The sequence below is a fragment of the Setaria italica genome, chromosome VII (assembly GCF_000263155.2).
Source record: "Setaria italica strain Yugu1 chromosome VII, Setaria_italica_v2.0, whole genome shotgun sequence".
Taxonomy (NCBI): Eukaryota; Viridiplantae; Streptophyta; class Magnoliopsida; order Poales; family Poaceae; genus Setaria; species Setaria italica.
In genome coordinates this window covers 14,519,510-14,526,088 of record NC_028456.1, presented here as the reverse complement: position 1 = coordinate 14,526,088, position 6,579 = coordinate 14,519,510, and positions in this window count along the sequence as shown.

Here is a 6,579-nt window from a genome sequence, read left to right as displayed (position 1 = left end):
CTTTTTTTCGTATGGTCAATCTTTTAGGGGAAAGCTATATGTTGCTCGGGTGTTTTAGGAGCACCCAACACCCGATTTTGTGGGCGTTAGATGGCCTGTTGATTTCGTTTCTATCAGTTGGATATGGCTTGGTTGGTCCCCATTGTTTTCTCTCAACTTTTCTGGGGGACCTAGCTATCTGTGTCCAGGTATTCAATTTTTGGGGAACGTGCCCATTATTATATTCGGATCTCGGTTGGGTAGGCAAGGCTTGGTTCATTTCGTCTTTAGTTCCTAGTATGCAGGCGAGGGGATTCGACTTAGCATTTACAGTTTGAATTTATTAATTTACAGTACTTTAGTGCATGTAATTTGTTTAATCTTATCATGTAAATGAGTTGCAATTTTTTAATTTTGAAATTTGATTTGTATGTTTGCATTTGAGGGGTTTCTCACATTTAGAACAGGGTGACAGAAATATTTGCAGCACCTGCATTTGAGGGATTTTTTAATTTTTTAATTTTCGGGTGACAGAAATATTTGCCACAAAACAGGGTGTTCTCCACCTTCAAATTACCTAGTTGATTGTGGACACAGTAATACTCGGGTTAGCAGTAGACACTCCCATCTTTTATTCCTAATTAACTCTTTTTTTCGTATGGTCGATCTCTTAGCTCCTTATCAATGGAGGAAAATTCGGACTATTTGGGGGAGAACCTAAAGGAAAAGGACTTGTGACTTCCACCACGTCTATATCTCGATATATATAAAAGAAAATCTCTCAGGCGCGAACTCGTGACTTCCACCACGTCAAGGTGATCATGATTGATCCTGAATGCAAAAAATAGCATGTCGTAATAAAATTGACGGGAGGAGGCCGGGTCATTCACATTTGATTTGATGGTCAGAGGCGAATTAACCCATTACAAAATTAGAAATTTCGAATTTAATCCATTTTCTAATCTATTGTATTCTTTTTTGAGAATGCTGCCCCTCGGACTCCAATCGAGAATAGCGAGTCTTGTAATAGTATATGCAAGTAACATACTATCAAAATGCAAACATTGACTGCAACCATGCACGCACACTCAATGCAAATAACATAGTACATGTTTTGTTAACAAATAATCATAATTGTCACAATAAACATAGTTCTCTCACAAATGAAAATAGTTTTTCACAAGTAATCGTAGTTCTCATAATAAACATAAACATAGTTGTCTCATAAATGAACATAGTTTTGACAACTAAAGAGAAACATGATCCAGCTAAATCAACACGTTCATCTAGTCCGAGTCACCTTCATATAGTAACTCATCATCATCATCATCATCCCTGGCAATAACAACTCCCTTCCCTTTCTTATCGACATTAACCTTACCAACAGGTAAATCGGCAACAAAAGCCTTTATCGTCTCTATCTGTGCCTCTTCCGCTTTTTCTTGTAACTCTTCCATTTCAATCCTTCTCTTCCTTACCCTAACTTGCTGCAAATATTCTTCCTATGAACCCTTAGGGTATTTCGCATTCGGATCAACCACATAACCTAAGCGATCTCTCTCCTCCCTCAACCTTTGTTTCTCCAACTCTCTCTCCTCCTGCAACTTCCTCCTATTTTCTCTCTTCTCATTTTCAGTTAGAGGTCGTGGATACTTGGTTCTGTTCTGCCTCCAATACTTAATAATAGTTTCCCTCGCATAAAGTCCTTCAGGCTCCACTCCAATCTCATGAACCATATCTTGGTATATTTTCCCCCAAAGCAAGTCGCCGTCAGGGATAGTCACATCATACTCCTTTCTAGTTTTCTTGACTTCCATGGTTCTGATGTATTACCCAACTTTAATAACAAATCACAATAACCAGAAAAATCTTCCCAATCACATGTCCTTCCCTCCAGCAACAACAATTTCATATTCTTACAAATTTGAAACAAGTTCCAACCTCAATAACACAAAAGAGATGAGTAGTTACTCACCCAGTAATCGCCATGTGCATTGCCAAAAAAACCATATCCAAGCTAAGAAGGCACCACACCTTCTGTTACCAATATACCACACTTGCATTTACAACTAGGAGAGGACATACATGGCCATGGTGCCTTTCCACTCTCGAACTCTCGCACTTGCTCCTCCGTTGGCCACATCGCCTTTGGGCCATATATATACTCATTGAAATCACACAACGGCCACCCATCCTGCAAAAAACCGGTGACGACATTAAAAGTGACCATATATCAATTAAACTATCACTGCTAGCTACACGTCATACTAACATTCTCATAATAAACTTACATGAATCTTTAGCGAGCATCGAAAGAATGGAGTGAACTTAGGTGGAAGCCCTAAGTTAGAATGCATAAGCTTAGCACGAACACCACACTTGCATATGGGAGGATCCCTCACACGCCTACAAGCAGCCTCCTGCTTCTCCTCCTCGATCATCCTAGGTGAGTTTGGTGGAGGAGGAACCCAACGCCTAAAATGATGGTATGGTTTAAACTCTGTGCTATGATATGGGAATAGGCGGATCCTAGGATCATATTTGTCGGGTCCATCGATCCACTAAAAGAAATCACAAGGTGCGGCAGGCATTGGATCAAAAGTCCACTTGCACACATAGAAGGCTCTTCCGGCTGTCTATGGATGCCTTGATTGTTTCACCTCTGCTTCCACGCCACATCTACAAAGAGGTACCGGAAGGGCAGGAGGTACGGGACCAGCAGCACTGGACTCGCCCACGTAACGCACATACCACCTACGCCGCTTGTATTCACAACCAAACGACGTCATCTCACCTATACATCAACGCCTAAACTGATGGTATGGTTTAAACTCTGTGCTATGATATGGGAATAGGCGGATCCTAGGATCATATTTGTCGGGTCCATCGATCCACTGAAAGAAATCACAAGGTGCGGCAGCCATTGGATCAAAAGTCCACTTGCACACATAAAAGGCTCTTCCGGCTGTCTTTGGATGCCTTGATTGTTTCACCTCTGCTTCCACGCCACATCTACAAAGAGGTACCGGAAGGGCAGGAGGTACGGGACCAGTAGCATTGGACTCGCCCACGTAACGCACATACCACCTATGCCACTTGTATTCACAACCAAACCACGTCATCTCATCTATACATCAAGTGCAAGTAAATTAATACACAAATAAACTTTACATACTAAAAAATACAAACACTCTATCTACAAAATACAAACACTTAACCATATCAACTATAGCAACTATATTAAGGAACAAAAATATGAGACAAATTAATTGAACATGTTGCAAAAAAAACGTCATGTACACCATGTCATGTTCACTACACAATTGCATACAAAAAAATACAATCCCACCATCAAACATACAAATTAAACAATCCATCTGCACAATACAAACACTTCACCATATAAACTATATTGTAAACTAAACATATTGGACATATTGCAAATAAAAAAAATACACATGTCATTTACACTATACAATTGGTGAACATATGCCTAAATCGAAGCATTAAACAAGTTCTACATGTCAATATCGTGGGCAGAGACTCAATTGCGTCTGAACTACGCATCATCTAACACATAACAAATTTGCATTTCATTCAAAATTGAAATCATAAACCTAACCCTAAGTCACCTAAACATCCTCTGATCTACCAATTGCAACACTAAACCAAGGGAAAAAGTAGGGGATACCTTCCACACAAAGCGATCACCAATCCTCAACTTTCCCCCACCGAAATCGCCATATTTTGGGTGGATTTGGGGTGGGGTGGCGGGCGGTGGCGGCGAGGAGCTTGGGCACGGGTGTTTTGGAGGAAGAAGGAAGGAGGGAGGGAGGAAGAAGGAGCCGGCGCGCTTGGCTAGGCGCGGCAGCCCTGCCGCGCCAGGCGGGCTGGCGCATCAAGCGCCCGCCCACGTTAGCGCCCGCCTGGCCCGGCGCCGCGCCGCGCCAACGTGGTAGGGGTCCGCCGTGCCAGTGCACGTGGCGCGCAGAGGCTTCCTGCCGTGCCTGGCGGTCTGGCGCAGGCAAAAGGGTTACCCGCCGCAAATAAACTTCAGCTGAGGTTATTTTTAAAAATAAATTTGAAAAAAGGTTAAAAATAAAAAAAATTGACAAGAGGCAAGGTTGATGAGAGGGAGAGAAGATGAAGAAGATGGAGTAGGTCATTGATAGGTAAGCTCCACATGGCTGGGGAGATGGATTGGAAAAGTGGAAAATCAATATGCTGTAGCACCTCTCCCCAATAGCTTTGAATTGTGAAAGATGATTCCCTATAGGGTATAGGGATTGGGAAAATCAATCGGTTGGAGTTGCTACAGCGATTGGACACGCACCATTTAGGCCTTGTTTAGTTGCCCAACTTGGGTGCACCCAAATTACTGTAGCAACACTGTAGCGTTTCGTTTGTATTTGTGAATTATTGTCCAAATATTGACTAATTAGGCTTAAAAGATTCGTCTCGCAAAGTACAACAAAATTGTGCAATTAGTTTTTGATTTCGTCTACGTTTAGTACTCCATGCATGTACCGCAAATTTGATGTGATGGGGAATCTTCTTTTTGCATAGTGCCAAAGTTGGGAGTTGGGGGTGAACTAAACATGGCCTTAGTTTCGTTCCTACCACAGTACGAACCATTGGAGACGCACTATACTATAGTAGCGGAGCAGATGACGATACTGAGTGTTCCGCAAAGAGAAGAAGAAAAAAAAAGAAAAGAAAAAGATCACGTACGTGATGATTTTATTATTATTCGCCGGAGGATCTATCGATGGTGACTATGCATAGAAGCAACAAATTTAAACGAATGAAGATCACTAGTACATTTTGACCATTTTCCATTCACCAGGATTGTGGTTCTTCCATCTCGATCTTCTCGTCCACCACCTCTTGCTGCTAGCTGGGGAAGACATCATGGGGACAAGGGGTATCTGGAGCTGCGTAATTTTCCATCTGGTGCCTCGATCGAGAACATCTTGACTGTGATAGTACTTGGGCCTGCGAGCCCTTTGTGTTGCGCTGGATAAGCCCATGTACGCTGGCCCACGTGGAGCACTACTTGTACCTCTCTCTATGAAACTAGCGATGGTGCTTGGATCCTTTGCCCCACCTTACTTTGCCTAGCTGAGCAAGCAAGAAAACTAGTGTTGGGTTTCCCGTCAAGCTTCCCACGAAGTTTGTGCCGGTAAGCTTTCAGCTTGCTTATGAGGGAGAGGGATTTCCACTCGCCTGGGCTAGCAAGGCGAGGCGATCGAGGCAACACTTGCCCAGGAACTGAGCGCACCCTTAATACTTGAAAAAGAGATATATGTACTCTACTCCTCCCGAAGGTGCAACAGTATAATGTTTCCCTAGAATAAATAACACATCAGGAAAAACAACATCATAATCATCAGATGAGAGGAAGTTAGGCCTCACATGACCTTGGCATCATGCACGCACAACGTCCTCGGGGCAGATCGATATCCAGTCTGCCGTTGCAAGGCGTTTGCATGCATGGAAATAGCTCACTACTGTCCTCCTTAGTGGCGTTGGGCGTGTCCACGATCAGAGGCCCGGTGGACATGCAAATAATCAACTGAGGAGAGTACGTAATGCATGATTTCATTATTCACTGGATGGATGGAGCATATAACGCAAAGGACCATCATCAAGATTGCTTGCACGCACAAACAAAATGACATCACTTTCCTTGTAGGCGTGATCCTCCAGCTGCGTCCTTGCTTACCCTACTTTCCTAGTAATCCGCGCGGGCGCCAGCAGCAGCGCTGCTTGATGACGGTCCTGCTGCATCTGCATGGTTCCCTGTTCCTATTCCTGTTCCTGCCCAAGACGACGGTGTCGGCCCTCTGCCCACGACGATATGCACCCATGCACTCGTCCACCTGACATGAATTCATGCAAAATATCAAATATGCAGCCAAGAATCAACCAACACATTATTTCGATTTCTTCATTGCGATCAGCTTTTCTGTATGAACTTATAGCAAAGTACATGGAGCCCATATAGCAAAGACAAAGTGGAAAAACTAACCCGTAACCATATGGTACGTCGTCTTCCGACTCTGCTACGTTCCTGAGCTGCAAATGTTTGAAGAATTCTTTTATTTAAGTGCTACGAGTCATTATTTCTAAGTTTTACTGGTTTGACAATTTGTTCAGTTGGAATGAACAACTTCATACCTGTATACATTTGTAGTCACTGCCTGTTGAAAAAGCAGATGCAGCAGTGCTGGTGAGCTCAAACACAAAACTCTGCCAATGTTGAAATATCAATCAAATTATTTGATAAAATATCACTGTATGTATTGTAGATAGGAACCATGGCAGCATAAAGAGTGCACTTACTATCATGGTTTTCCAATTTACAACGGCTTTTCCTTTCTTGTAGCAGTCTATCTCTGGCTCACTGTTGAGGCGAAATTTCAAATACAAAGGGAAACAAACGGGGGTTGACCTAGATTATTGCTAGCGGCTAGCCACATCAATCATATATAATTCAGTTTGAATATTTTAATTTTTACCTTGTAATTGCTGCAAAGCATAGGAACACACTGTACGCCCCCACTAGCTGTGGCTCCATGTAGGAACACGCTGCTGCAA